The sequence below is a fragment of the Ailuropoda melanoleuca genome, chromosome 4 (genome assembly GCF_002007445.2).
Source record: "Ailuropoda melanoleuca isolate Jingjing chromosome 4, ASM200744v2, whole genome shotgun sequence".
Classification (NCBI taxonomy): Eukaryota; Metazoa; Chordata; class Mammalia; order Carnivora; family Ursidae; genus Ailuropoda; species Ailuropoda melanoleuca.
In genome coordinates, this window is record NC_048221.1 from 123,078,545 (window position 1) to 123,094,975 (window position 16,431).

A 16,431-nucleotide genomic window follows, 5' to 3' on the forward strand; every position below is an offset into this window, starting at 1 on the left:
AAGGAAGACTCTAAATTTACTGGGGCAGGAGGCTGGCCCCCTGTACATGAAACAGGCATATGCTGAATGACTTCCTGGGATATATCACTGAGCTTCGAACTTTTCTTTATTCTCGCTCTAGTCCCAGAGTATTGCTGTATTATGGAGGACATGGAACTACGTGTCCACATCCTTAAGGCTATTCTTTGCTCAACACCATGGCATGAAGTGTGCCTCTGAATGTAGTTTTTGGACACTGAAGTCTGAGAAATAATACTTCGACTCTTCTCTAGAAGACTCTGGGAAAATTCCATCAGTTCAGCTGGAACCCCAAATAAATTCTGAATAGATTGACAGATATCTGCAGTGGCTCTTTCCATTAAAGATGTTTGAGAACAAAGCTTCCTTTCCATAGTGGTTCCCAAGACATTCCCCAGCATTAGCATCCTGGAGAGATATTTTCTAGGTAGTCGCTGTCTCCAGGAGTGATTCTCCCAAACATTGTGTTGTCTGCCGAGGACAGACCAGGTAAGGCCTCTTTGAGTTCCTGATCCTGACTGGAAGGTCCTAGATGGTGATCTCCTGCTTTGCGGAGGATGTTGGGATAGGCGCTGGAGTGAATTCTCTAGCTTTTCCACCAGCTTCTTATCAGTCCTCTTAGATAGGACACCCACTTTGGGGATCTCAAAATGTGGGCTTTCTACAATGTTAACTGTCTTATCAGAGGATTGATTGTGAAGGGACAAATGAAGGGTTGAAGCTTGTATCATAGTAGGGTCTATAAAGGACTCTTCAGGCTGCAAAATATCTGTCCCAAGGTTTTTTATACCCAAGGCCCTTGATACTTCTGGCATCTCCAAATCACAAAGGCTTCCTAATTCAGATGTTTCGACAGAGCTTAAGATGAGCGAGTTTGAAGAGTTCTGTAGAAATCTAGAGAAATAATTCCCTATTTGTAACTCCTCTCTTGATGTAAAATCCTCAGATTCCCTATTCTGATATACCTGTGCTAGACTCAAATCCTTGCATTTCATGATTTGAGGAGGCCCTATTTTTATCCCTATTGCTTTCACAGCTTGAAGCCATTGTGCATGAGTGAACGCTGTAGGTTCATCAAATGGAGGTGCTGGCTGTGAGAGTAATTCTGCAGATTTCATTTCAGTATTTGGCCTTGGAGTTAACTCAACAGGTTCTACCATTTCTTGAAGATGCAGCTTTGGGAATAAATCCAAACAATCCATTACTTCAATCGCTGATCCTAAGGCTACTCCTATAGGTTCTACAACCTGGGGAACTGGTCCTGGTGCTAATTCCTCAGATTTTACAATCTGAAGTGGTGGCCCTGGGATTAACACAGTCTTTACAATTTGAAACCCTGTCAACTTCATTATTTCCAAAATTTGGTGTGTTGGCTCTGTGGTTAATTCCTTTGATTTTACACTTTGTAAGCATAGCCCTGAGGTAAACGCAGAAGGTCTCACATCTTGCAGTTTTGGAGTCAACTCAACACAGTCTATCATTTGAGAGGTTGGCCCTGGGGTTAATGCTACAGACTTCACAACTTGAAGTGGTGGCCCAGGAGTCACTTTCACATATTCAATAACTTTTTGGGGGGCTACTGGGGTTATTCCTACTGGTTGAGCAGCTTGAAGCTGTGTCTTTGTAGATCCTGTGACTTGATCTGGTGGCTTTGGACTAATCCTCATAAATTCTGTAATTTGGCCCCGTAGTCCTGGAGCTATCTGTGAATATTTCATGCTTTGATTCTGTGACTGTGTTAGTCCCATTGATCCGTCCCCTTGCTGCCATGTCTCAGAGGTGAGCTCTACAGATTCTGCATGTCCTGCAACTTGACCTGTTTGCTTTGGGGGCAAATCTAAAGATTTCTCCCTTTGAAGCCATTGCTTAGAGGTTGAACCCACAGATTCAGGAACTTGATATCCTAGCCCTGGTGTCATCTCTGGAGATTCTGGGACATGATGTAATGACTTTGTGGTCAGCGCTTCCGATTCTTCCCTTTGCAGTCCCTTCTCAGAGATCACCTCCACAAATTCTAGTGCTTGAGAATAGGGCCTTGGAGCTCTCTCTGCATATCCAGTGGTTTTACTTATTGGCTTTGGGGTCATTCCAAGGAATTCCTTCCCTTTTGGCCTTGCCTGAGAGGTCAGCCCCATAGTTTCTGTAGTGTGATGCTTGGGCTCTGGTGTCATCTCTTCAGATCCTACAACGTGCTTCAGTGGCCTTGTAGGTGACTCCCCCAAATCCTTAACTTGAGGCCATGACTGAGAGAGCAACTCTAGGGTTTCTGGGATTTTCTTTAGGGTTAATTCTAAGGATGTAGAGCCTTGATTCCTTAGCTCAGGAGCCAGACCAACAGATTCTGCTACTTGAAGATCTAGCCTTAGAGGCACTCCTGAAGATTCCATGGCTTTACTTGTTGGCTTTGGGGTCAACCCCACAGATTTTTCTACAGTTTCTTTGCCTTGATGTGCCAGTCTTTCTGTGATATGATAAATTGGTATTGAAATAAAATTCGCAGATTTAGAGAGTTGATGCTTTGGTGTTGGGATCATCTCTGCACATTCTACAAACTGATGCCCTGGCCTAGGGATTATCTCAGGGGAGTCTGTGATTTGATAACTTCTTTTTGGAGTTAGCTCCTCAGATTTTGTTCTTTGAAGCAGTGACCCAGGTGGCAACTGTACAGATTTTATATCTTGTTGCAGAGATGCTGAAGACAATTTCACATGTTTTGTACTTTGCAACTTTGGTTCCGGAGTAAACTCCAAAGGTTTCTCACCTTGTTGCTGTGATTCTGGAGACAAACTTGAAAATTTAACGGTACTCAACATTGGTCCTGGTATGAACTTCTTAGTCGGCTCTGGTACCAACACCACTGATTTCATACCTTGCCATCCTGAAGTCAACTCTTGGCAATTCATCATACCTTGCTGTTGGGACCCTGGTGTGAACTCTGCAGATTTCACACCTTGAAAACATGGTTCTGGTGCAAAGACCTCAGAATTAACACTTGGTGACCTTAGGCAGGACGACAACCCTAAAGAATTATCTCTTTGAGGCTGTGGCAATAGGTTTGACTTCAAAGATTTCACATCTTGAGAATGTGGCTCTGATTCAAACACCACAGATTTCTGCCTGAGGCAAGAAACCAAATCCTTAGAATTCACATCTTGAGGTTGTGGCCCTGGTTTCAACTCTAGAGATTTCACATCTTGAAAACACAGCTTTGGTGCAAACACCACAGATCTCACCCTTTGCTGCCTGAGGTGTGAGGGCAACTCCCCAGAATTCATACCTTGAGGATGTGGCCCTGGATTTAACTCCACAGATTTCATTTTTTTAAAACATGGCTCTAGTGCAAACATCTCATATTTCAAGTCCTGCAGCTCAGAGCCTGAAATCAGTTTCACAGAATTTGCACCACAAAGCAATGGCTCTTTGTTCATCTTCACAGACTTTACATCTTCAAGCAGTGGCTCTGGTAAAAATAACATAGATTTCACACCATTTAATGGAGAGCCTAAAGTGAACACTGACTGCACAACTTGTTGCTGTGACTGACAGTGATTCTCCAAAAACTGGGTTTCTGGAAACTTTGTCCCTGGAATTAACTCAGAAGATTTTACACCTTGCAAATGTGGTCCAGGATTGAACAGAATAGATTTTGTACCTTGATATTCTGACATAGGGTTCAATTCAGAGGGTTTCATGCCTTGCATCTGTGGCCCTGGATTAATCTTTGTAGAATTAATGCACTGAAGTTCTGACCCTAAATTCAAATCAGAAGGATTCACACCTTGCAGCTGTGGGCCACAGTTGAATTCCCGTGATATTATACCTGGAAACTTAGTCCCCGGAGTCAATTCACATTTCAAATTTTGTAAATGTTGCACAGGGTTGAACATAACAGATTTTATACCTAGAACTTCTGGCCCCAGATTCAAATCAAAAGATCCCATACCTTGACATTTAACCCCTGAAGTCAACTCAAAAGATTGTATACCTTGCAAAGGTGGCCCAAGTTTGCACCCCATAGAATTTACACATTGTAATTTTGGATTCAACTCAGAAGAATTTACACACTTCATCTGTGGCCCAGGGCTGCATTCCATAGGTGCCACACCAAGAAACTTTGACCCTGGAATCAATTCAGATTTCAAACCTTGCAAATGTGGTTCAGGGCTGAACACCATAGATCTCTCACTTTGACTCTTGGACCCTGGATTCACCTCAGATCCCATACTTTGACACTTTGTCTCTGAAGTCAATTCAAAGGACTGTATACCTTCCAAAGGTGGCCCAAGTTTGCACCCCATAGAATTTGCACATCGTAATTTTGGCTCTGGATTCAACTCAGAAGAATTTACACACTTCATCTGTGGCCCAGGGTTGCATTCCACAGGTGCCACACCAAGAAACTTTGACCCTGGAATCAATTCAGATTTCAAATCTTGCAAATACGGTTCAGGGTTGAACACCATAGATGTCTCATTTGGAATCTCTGTCCCCGAACTCAACTCAGAAGAATTCATACCTTGAAGTTTTGAAACTGAAGTTAATTCAGAAGGGTTTATACCTTGCAACGGTGGCTCAGAGTTGCATCCAACAGAATTTACACACTGAAGTTTTGGTTTTGAAATAAATGCAGAAGAATTCACATCTTGTAAAGGTGGCCCAAGGCAGAACACCTGGGATTGTATACCTTGAAGCTCTGACCCAGGATTCAGTTCAGCTTTTACACCTTTCAACTGTGGCCCAGTGCTGAATGCCCTAACATTTATACACTGAAGCTGTGGCCCTGGGGTCAATTCAGAGGATTTCCCACCTTGTAATTTAGGCTGATGCTTGAATTCCAGAAATTGCGAGCATGGAAGCTTCATGTCTGTGCACAATTCAGATTTTATTTCTTGTAACTGTGGCCTGGGATTGAACTTGAAAGACTGCATACCTTGAAGCCTTGATCCCTGGCATAACTCAGATTTCACATCTTGCAACTGTTGTTCAGGATTGAATTCCCTAGATTTCACATCTTGAAGCTTTGTCTCTTTGCATAATTCTGAAGATTTTATATGTTGCAAATGTGGTCCACGATTGTATACCATAAATTTCACACTTTGAAGCTCTGGCCATGGTTTCAACTTAAAAGATTTTTCTTCTTGCCACTGCTTCCCAGCACTGAACTCAGAAGATATTGCACTGCAGATCTTTGATTCCAAGGCTAACTCAGAGGGGTTTACAACCTGGAATTCTAGGTCATGGTTGGCCTCTGTGGTTTTCATTATTTGAAGCTTTATGGGCTCAGGAGATTTTGTACCTTGCAACTTTGCCCCAGGGTTGAGTTTCGTAGATTTCATACCTTGACCGTATGCCCCTGGTGTCAACATAGTCAATTTCCTATTTTGTAACTGTGTGGCTGACTCAAACCCCAAAGATTTCACATCTTGGGCCTTTCCATCTAGAGTCAATTCAAGAGATTTCATATCTTGCCACATGGGTCTGGTAAGGGCCTCCACAGATTCTCCACTTTGAAGTTTTGTTTTTGGTGTTAACTCAGAAGATGTTACACCTTGTAACTGCAGAACAGGTTTTAACTCAACAGATTTCAAATCTTGAAGCCTGCACTCTAGCATCAAATCGGATTTCTCACCTTGTCTCCATGGTCCAGGGTTGAAGTCCACAGATTTTACTCCTTGAAGCTTCCTCTTCTGAGTTAAATCAGATTTCCCACCTTGTAGCTTTGGACCATGGTTGAACTCAGAGGATTTCGCTTCTTGAAACTTTGATCCTGGGATCACTTCAGAAGATTTCGTACCTTGAAAGTGTGATCTAGAACTAAACCCTGCAGATTTTTTATCTTGAAGCTTTACACCCATGATCAACTCAGAACATTTCACGTCTTGTAACTGTGGGCCTGATTTTACACCTGGAAACTTCCTCCCCAGGATCAAATCAGAGGATTTCTCACCTTGTAACTTTGGACTAGGTTTCAGTTCTACAGATTTCACACCTTGAAGCTTTTCCCTTGGGATCACTTGTGAAGATTTCACATCCTGCAAGTGTGATCCAGGCTTGGAATTCATTGATTTTACATCTTGAAGCTTTATACCCATGATCAACCTAGAAGACTTCATATCTTGCAACTGTGGGCCTGACTTGAAATCCAGCTTTGTCCCTAGTATCAATTCAGAAGATTTCACACCTCCCAACTGTGGCCCGGGTTTGAACTTCGCAGATTCCACATCTTGAAACTTTGTTTCTGAGATTAATTTAGAACATTTCACTCCTTGAAATTGTGGCTGTGGGTTGAACACCAATTTCACATTTTGAAACTTTGATCCCAGGATTAGGTCAGAGGATTTCACAACTTGCTCCTGGGGACTGGGGCAGCTTTCTTTATGTTTTATATTTTGAAGCTTTGTCTTTGGGGTCCTTTCAGAAGAATTCACACCTTGTAACGATGGCCCAAGGTTGAAATCTGTACATTTGGTACCTTGAATCTTTGTCCCTGCGGTCACTTTAGAAAATGTCATACCTTCCAACAGTGAACTTGGATTTAACTCAGTAAATGTCATATCTTGGGACCTTATCTCAGGTGACAACTTAGAAGATTTTAGATCTTGCCACTGTGACCCAGAGTTGAAATTCTCAGATTTCACACCTTGTACCTTTGCCTGAAGAGTCAATTCAGATGACTTCATGCTTTTCAAGTGTAGTGGGGAGTTCAACTCTATAGTGATATTACTTTGTAATTGTGACCCTTGGCTTGTTACCCCAGATTTCATGTTAGGAAGCTGTGGCTCTTCTGTAAGCACTAGAGACTTCACACCTTGAAGCTGTGCTCCTGGGGATGACTGTAAGGGTTTCACTTCTTGAAGCTTTGGTCCTGCAGTCAATTTAGTAGATTTCCTATCAGGCACACAAAGCCTAGATTTGAATGGCATAGATTTTATATCACAGAGCTTTGACCTTGAAGTCAGGTCACATGATTTCACACTTCTAACCTGTAGACAAGGTTTCAAATCGCAGTCTTGAAGCTGATGTTCCTGGAGGGATGCCAAAGATGTTGTATCTTGGAGCTTTGGCCTTGGAGTCAACGCAGATGACTTTCTATCTCTTAACTGTGTTAAAGATTTCAACCCTACAGACCTGACACCTTGAGACTGTAACCCTATGGACTTAGCACCTTGGAAATCAGGTCCTGGTATCCACTGAATACATCTCATACTTTCCAGCTGTGTCTCTTTTTTGAACTCAATAGTTTTCACATCTTGAAGCTGTGGCTCTGAGGTTGATGCCCAAGCCTTCCCTTTTTGCAGCTGTGGTCCTGCGAACACCTCAGGGGATTTCACATTCCGCACCTTTGGCCCAAGGTTGAACTCTGTATATGTTGCACCTTGAGGTCTTGGCCCAAGAGTCAATTCCGATGACTTCACATCTCTTAACTGTATCGAAGATTTCAACCCTGCAGATTTAACACCTTGAGGCTGTGACCCGAGATTTAACTCTACAGACTTCACAGCTTGGAACTTAGGTCCTGGTATCCACTGAATACATCTCATACTTTCAAGCAGTGGCTCTTGTTTTAACTCAACAGTTTTTACACAAAGTTGTGGCTCTGAAGCTGACTCTGAGAGTTTTATTTGGCGCAACTCTGGCCCTGGGGTCAACTTAAGAGACTTTATGCTTTGCAACTGTGGTTCAAGCGGTCCAAGTTTGAATTCTTTAGGTTTTAAACCTTGAATATTTGATTCTGGAGTCAATTCAAATGATTTCATACTTTCAAACTGTAACTCAAAATCAAGGTCTACTAATTTTTTATCTTCAAATTTTATCTCTGGAATTAACTCCAAAGACACCCCACCATCTGACTTAGCCCCTCTCTTCAGTTGCTCTGAATTCACACATTGCTGCTTTGGTGAGATTACAGATATCTTGCCATCCTGTTCTGGCCCAGAAGTTACAGTCACAGGTGCCGTCCCTTGAAACTGTTGCGTTGGGGTTAAATCCACAGCTTTTACTCCTTGAAACTTTGGTCTTCTGGTCACTTTCACAGATTTCACTTCCTGTTTCTTTAACATTGGAGTCAACTTTGCAGATTTCACACGTTGCCACTCTAAATCTGGAGTTTCCTCTACTGATTTTAAACTTTGATGCTTTAAACATGGGGTACTGTCAACAAATTTTGTATCTTGCGTTTGTGGCTCTAAAGTCAGTTCCTCGGGTTTCCCACCTTGCAGTTCAGATCCTTGGAGCAAAGGCCCTGGTGCAAAAGGCACCAGTTTCTCACCTTGCATCTTTGGCCCAAATTTCAATTCCACAGTTTTCACATCCTGCCGTTGTGTTCTTGGGACCAACTCCACAGCTTTGGATTCCTGAATTTTGGCCTGCAGAGTCAAGTCAGATTTTGCACCTTGAAGCTTGATATCTTCAGTGTTTTTCACAGGTTTGACATGTTCTATCCATGGCACTGCGGTTATCTCCACGGATTTCTCACCTTCCATTTGTGGACTGGGGGTTAGCAACATAGATTTCATACCTTTTAGACACTGTCCTGTAGTTAAGGCCACAGATTTCACATCTTTCAGCTCAGAGATCAACAATTCAGATTTTAAACCTTGAAGTTTTGAGCCTGGAGTCAGCTCCATTGGTTCCACACCTCCCACCTGTGGCCCTTGGATCAATTCAGAAGATTTTATCCCTTGTAAATGTGGTCTTCTAGTCAACTCAGAATAGTTAACACTTGGCAACTGTGACTCAGGAGTCAACTCCATAGATTTTGCATCTGGTTTCTGTGGCTGTGAGACAATTTTATAAAAAATGTTACCTTCCAAGTTTGACATTTGGTCCATCACTAAATTTTTTACACCTTGAAACAATGTCTCTGGTACTAACATTGCAGGCTTGACCACTTGCTTTTGAGGTCCTGGGGACAACCCCATAGATCTTACTCCTTGCATCTTTGGCTTTGGGGTCAACTCAAAAAAATTCACATGTTGGAGTTGTGGCCCTGAGTTTAACTCTGAAGATTTCACACCGTGAGGTTGAGTTCCTGATGTCAGATCACAAAATTTAACATCTTGTAGCCATGGCCCTGGGTTAAGCCCCACCTGCTTTATATCTTGAAGTCCTGGAGATATCTTTGCTAATTTAGAATCTTGAAGCCCTAACTCTGGAGTCATCTCCACAGAATTCACACCATGAAACATTGATCCTGGGGTTTGCTCCCCAAATTTGACACCTTGAAGCTTTGGCCCTGAAGTCAATTCAGAAAACTTGACATCTTGCTGCCTTGGCCCTAGGTTCAGTTCTTGAGACTTCACACCTTGAAACTGTAGTTCTGAGGTCAATTTCATAGATTCCATGCTGTGAAACTGTGATCCTTCAACAGACAGAAGAGATTTCATATTTTCACTCAACAGCCCTTGGCTTGATTCCAAAGATGATTCTGTTACAAATCCTAAGGACTGTATGTCTTGAAGCTGTGTTCCTGGTATACATTGCACATGTTTGAAACCTTGATGCTTTGGTTCTGAGGTCAAATCAGAAAATCTTACATCTTGCAAGCATGGTCCTGAGTTTTGTTCCACAAATTTCATACCTTGAGTTTGTGGTTCTGGAGACAATTGTACGGACATAACACTTTGATGCTTTGGCCCTGGGATAAAATCGGACAATTCGATTTCTTGCATTGGGGAACCTGGGGTCAGTTCATCAGATTTCACACTATGATGTGGGGACCTTGAGATTAAATCTACAGGTTTTTCCCCTTGAAGAAGTGACCCTAGGGATAACTTTGAAAATCTGACACTTTGCAAATGTGGCCCTGGGGTCAATTTCACACCTTGAAGCTGTGCCCCCTTAGTCAATTCCTCTGATATTATACTTTGTAGTGCTGGTTCTTGTACCAGCTTCTCAGACTGCACCATTCCAGTAGTAGCTGGCTGTTGGATTAAATTAACATATTCCACATCTTGTAGTTGTGGCTCTGGATCCAGCTGTATAGACTTTACTCCCTGGAACTGTGGCTCTGGGGTCAACTCCATAACATGTCGTTTTGGTCGTGTGATAAATTGTTTAGATCCTACCACTAATGGGGATGACTCAGGGATTAACTTCACGGATTTCAAATTTTGCATCAGTGGCTCTGATTTCTCATATTGCATCCCTGGTCCTAAAGTCAATTCTGGAGATCCTTTTACTGAATATGGTGATACTGGCATTGTCTCCTGGATATTTTCAACTTGAAACAATGCCAATCCAAAAGGTTCTGTGTTTTCATATTCTGACCTTAGGGGTATCTCTGAAGGCTCAATAACTTGAAGGTGTGGCTTTAGAGTCATTCCTGTAGATTCTATAACTTGACCTATTGGTTTTTGTGTTAATGCCACTTGGAGCAAAGCCTCAGAAACCAGCCTCGCAGTTTCTGTGTCTTGACAGCCTGGCCCTGGAGTCAACTCTGAAAAATTTTGAAAACGTGTCCTGGGTATCATCCCAGTAGTCTCCACGACTTGCTGTGGGATTAATTTCACAGATTCCTCCTCTTGTGGCCAGGTCTGAGAAGCTAACTCTGCAAATGCTGTATCTTGATGCCTTGGTCTAGAAGTTAGACCCACAGATTTCATTGCTTGTAAATGTGGTTCCATGGTTAGTTTCCTTGATTCAACATGTAAATGTGTTTCAGGAATTAACCTCCTAGATTCTTCCACAAATGTATTACCATGCATTAATGGACCTAGAGTCGACTCCTCAAGTTTTGCACTTTGGGGCTGCGGTTCTGGGGCCAATGGCACAGATTTCACATGTTGAAATTGTGGTTCTGAGGTCAACTCCTTATAGTTCATAAATTCTGAATATGGTCCTAGATTCAGATGAACAAACTTCATACCTTGGGACTCTGGGTTCAACACTTCTGGGTTCATTCCTTGCATCTCTGATCCTGTTACCAACTCTGGAGATTCTGGAATTATGTGTTGAGACACTCGGGTCTCCAAAGCCTTTACGCCTTGGAACATTGTCTCAAGAGCACCTTGGAATGGCATTGAGTTCACCTGCATAGATTCTGAAGTCTGGTTCAATGGCCCTGGAGTACTTCTTAAAGATGATTGTTTCAACTCCACAGATGCTTTCCTGGGATGACAAGTGTCAGAGGTCAACTCTGCTTCTGTTCCTTGATATCCTGGCTCTGTGATCGTTCCTGAAGATTCTAAAGCTTGATGCCATGGGGTCAATCCTTCAGGTTCTGTGCCTTGATGATTTGGCTTGAGGTTCAGCTTTACAGATTTTACTGCCTGAATGTGTGCCCCTGAGATCAGCTCCTCATATTTCACACCTTCTACCTGTGTTTCGGGAATCAACTTTCTACATTCTACCATTTGAGAAATTTTCACATCTTTAAGCAATAGTACTGGGGGTGTCTCCTTAGATCTTTCATCTTGTAACCATGGCTTTGGGGCCAACTCCACGGATTTCATATCTTCCTGTAGTGGTCTTAGGTTCAACTCCACAGCTTTTATATCTGGAAACTCTGGTGGTAGGGTCAAATGAACATATTCCAGACCTTGCAGCTGTGAGCTGGAGGTCAAATCTATCGATTTCCTATTTTGCAACTGCAGTGCTGGAGCTAACTCAGCAGATTTTCCACTTTGTTGTTGTGTTCCTAGGGTTAAATGAATAGATTTCACACCTTGAAGCTGAGACCCTGGGGCTAACTGCACAGACTTCCCACTTTCCAGCTGTGGAATAGGGGTTAGCTCATTAGATTTTACAATGTGCAGTTGAAGTTCTGGGGCCAATTCTATAGGGTTCACAGTTGGGATCGGCTGTCCATATTTTACCATTTGTGGGACTGAACCTGGAGTTATGTCTATAGATTTTACATTTTGCAATCCTGGGGATAACTTCATAGAATCCACACCCTTAAGTTGTGGCATTGGCTTACCCCCCAAATATTCTGGAAGTAGTGATGTAGTGCTCGTTACTGCAGATTCTGTGACTTGATGTAGTTGCTTTTGGCTCATTCCCTTAGATGCTGTACTTTGAACCAGTGACCTTGGACCTGTCCCTAAAGGTTCCATTATTTGATGATGTGACTGTGTCGACTCAGTCAGATTTCTGATCATGGGGTCAGAGGCCAACCCCATAGTTTCTATAATTTGATGGTTTTGCCGTGGACTCATCTCTGAAGATTCTAAGATTTGATGCCATGGGGTCAACCTTGGAGATTCCATGTCTTGATGAGGTAGCCCTTGGGGTAATGCCGTAGTTTCTGAGCCTTGATGATATGGTTGTGGAGTTATCTCCATGGAGTCTAGCACTTGAATCCATGACCCAGGAGTCAACTCCAGAGGTTCCTTTACTTGAGATACTGGCCTTGAAATCAAATCCTGAGTTTCCACAACTTGTGATTGTGGTGCTATGATCATTCCCATGGGTGACCCCAGTGCTACTGGAGTTACCTTTAAAGAATGTATGGATTGATGTGATGGCACTGGAATCATCTCTACTGATTCTGTGACTTTAAGTGGTGGCTTTGGAGGTAAACCCACAGATTCTACAACTCCAGGTGGACAAATAGTAGTAGGAGAGCTAGAAGAAGTCAAACCATCTCGCTGAGTTGCTCCTGGGGCCAAATTTGCAATTTTAGACTGTGAATCTGCAGATTCTATAACATGTGGCTGTGCTGGTGGAATTATCCCCATGAAATCCATAGCTTGTAATAGTGCCACTGGAGTTACTTTTGCATAATCCATAACTTGATGCAATGGACTGGAGATCATTTCTAATGATCTTGTGTTTTGACATATTGGCTCTGAAGGAATCTTCAGTGGTTCTATGATTTGACTTTGTGGCTTCGAGGTTATGTGCACTGATTCAGTAACTTCAGGCTGTGGCCCTACAGTAATTTCCACAGTTTCCACAACTGCATGTTGTGCCTTTGGACGCATCTTTCCTGGTGGTATGACTTCATGGTCCAACAATGTGTTTATTTCCCCTGACTCCATGGCTTGAGATTGTGTTTTTGGAGTGATTCCCACTGATTCTATGATATATGGATGTGATTTATTAATCATCCCCATAGAATCCATGACTTGAAGCAATGCTACAGGAGTTACCTTCACATTATCTGTGACTTGATTCAATGGTCTTGAGGTCATCTTTGATTCCATAACTTGATGCTGAGGACTTGGTGTTACCTTCACTGATTCAGTGACTTGATATGATGGTTTTGTGCTTACACTCACTTTTTTCATGGTTTCCATTGGTTTCCCAACTTCATCTGCTGGCTGTGGGAACAAACCCACAGATTCTATCACTTCTGAATGTGATTCTGGGATCATCCCCATTGAATCCATGACTTGAAGTAATGCCAAGGGAGTTACTTTTATTCTATCTGTAACTTGATATGGTAGCCTTGGGGTCAACTCCACATTAGTCACATGGGTCTTATGCTGCCTTTTTTCCGGAAGACCTATGACCTTCTGCTTTTGTATATTAACTTCTAGGACATGTTTTGGCTTCTTCTGCAGTAAAGTGGTTTCCTCTTGAATTATGTCAGCTCCTAAACTTTTGGTAGGTGGAGTGCCCAATGATGGAACTAAGGGCCTGGATTCAAGGATTTGGGGGCCATCCCCAGGTTGTGACTGCTTACTTGGAATAAGTGACTGTGAAATTTTTGTTTCCATTCTATTTAATCCAGATTCCACTCCAATATTCACATGGAGCTGAAATGATGGACAGTTTAGGGTTTTAATGTTGATACTTTGTTCAGTGCTTTGATGAATGGGCATAGATACCTGGATTTGAGGTTTCTCTGGTTCAGGAACTCCTCCTTGTGCCTCAATTAAATAATTCAGCATTGCCCATGATTCCCTCACAGGCAGAGGCACTGTTTGTTCCCTCAAAGTATAACCCTTCCAAGCCATATGTCTCTCTAACTCCCACCTAGCCAAAGGAGAGAGCCAGATTGGAGCCCACCCTGAGTTTCGTGGTCTTGCCTTGAAAATAAAATCTGGCCCATGATCCAATGTCAAATGACTCTTGCTCTCTCTCCCATTCTTTGTTTCTTCTTGTTGGCAAAGATCTGGGGATTCGAACACAGAGTTGATAAAAGAGCTTTGAGATCTTAAGGGTGAAAGAGCTGTCAAATTCTGAAAAAGTTTTGATTTCCCAAACTCTGAGAGCTGAGAAGGGGGCAGGGATGTGCCTTGGTTTCTGAACGCAGAAGACTGGTTTTTGGGTAAAATAGGTAAACTGTGGCTCTGGAGTTGCCAGGTTGTTCCTTCAGAAAAGACAGAAAGTTGTGAGAGGCTGGAGTTGTTGCATAATGAGCCAGAGGAGATGCTGTGGTCAGTAGAGTGTTTTGCCTTCTTACAGCCACAACAGGGTAGAGCAGGCTCTTGAGCCACAAGCACAGAGGAGGTGGAGGAAGAAATCATATCCTGTGGTTCAGGCAAACACAATTCCATAAGTCTTGATCTAAGAAATAAAGAAAAGTTTCCATTTGCTTTGAAGCAAGAAAAGGGAGGAAAAGGGAAAGATAATGGCTATTTCAGTTGTGAAATATTTTGGCCTGAGGGAGCACAACAACAAAAGAAGTTGCTTTCCCCAATAGCAATTACTTATGGAAAGAGTTCCTCTACCAGGAGGAAAGGGAGGCATTTGTCTCCATTCCAATCAGAAATGATCCATAAAGCAGTTGTTCTTAAACCTTTGGGCCCAGAATTTACCCCACGGCCAAAACTAAGTAACCAACCAACCATCTCTCTTTTCCCTCTCTCTTTCCCTCCCTCCTTCTCTCTCTACTACCTCCCTTCTTCTGTCTCTTCCTCCCTCCCTCTCAAAAGTTGTACCACCTTTGGGGCACCTGGCTGGCTCAGTTGGTAGAGCATACAATTCTTGATCTGAGGGTTGTGAGTTCGAACCCCACATTGGGGGTAGAGTTTATTAAAACAAAAACAAAAAATTCCACCACCTTCAACCTCCTCCCAGAGACCACCTTCCCTGACCTTGCACATTCCAGATGATGGAAGATCTGTTGAAGACTTCTGTCCATTGACCAGAGTATATATTCCTGGGCCCATCCCACAGGGAGTCCTGAAAAGCTGGATACAACAGAGTGTGTCAATGTAATTGAAGTGATATTAAATACTAGTAAGGAAACCAATAAGAAGAGTGACTTAACTTAGAAAGGAAACAACTATCATCGTGAGGGAAGTAAAACAGTACTAGGTACCTTTCCCCTAACTTTTACAGAGTTTATCAGTAGGGTAGGCTGAAGAGAGAAAGAATAGGTAGTGAAGATCAACTTTACTCACTGTGTCAGGTTAGCTTCAGCGCAAACCATCCTGAGATTTTCTTCCCACTGGGAAGCTGGGAGCAGAGGTGAAGAATCTTTTAGCATCATAATTGTTGACACCACCTTGTTCAACCCCCTTGTCTTACAAATAAGAAAACAAAGGTGAAACCATGCCCAGGATCATAAAGTTAATTAGTGGTAGAGCTCAGACTTAACAAAGGTCTCAAGTTTTTATATTTCAAACTATACTCTGCTGCCCTCACCATGTAGTAGAATAAGCCATTGCAAAGAGCAGGAACAATTGCGAAAGTAGGGATTTGGAGTAGGGGAAACAACGTTCATAATACATATTTTTTCCTGCAAAGGAGTCTATCCAGTGCCTATGACAGGGAAAAAAGGTATCGAAACTTCCTGCACCAAACGCTAATCTCACCAAATTTCCTTCTTGATACTTTGAGTTTTGCATGAAAGGAAATTAGGAAAGAAAGCATGAGGAAAAGAATCATAGAAAGAATTGAAAATCTGTTTACCTCTCTTTGAAAGTTGCTAGAAGGAATCTAGCATCTTTGGAGAGGCAAGAATAAATAAGCACATTTTTTTCACTTACATAATCTTTTTCAACCTCCCTCCCTCCGTTATTAAAGCCTGGAGTCTTAAACAGACCCACAGTTCATTTGGCACTAGTCTTGAGCTGAAGAATAAAGGATAGGATCTTTCTGACCTGTGAACTTCTGGATCTTTTTCACTTTATGCTGCTTTGAAATCTAGAGAGGCACAGAAAAGAAAAAATAAATCAGAAAATGTTCTAGGTTAGAGAATCAACAGCACATTTCCTGTTACAGACACGAATATTGATACAGTTGGTGTTCATAACCACAGCAACAACTGCCTCCCCATTCACTTATTCATAAATCATTTAATGAGTGCTTACTATTTTTCCATATTGACCTTTTACCTAAAAATCTTGCTAAATTTGCTAATCAATCATGAAAGTTTATCTGTAGATACTTTTCCAAAAGCATATTGTGATATTCTACCCAATCATATTGTCTGCATATGATAACTTTATTTCTTCCTTTCTAATCCTATGACTTGTATCTCTTTTCATTGCTCTATTGCATGGACTAGGATTCCCA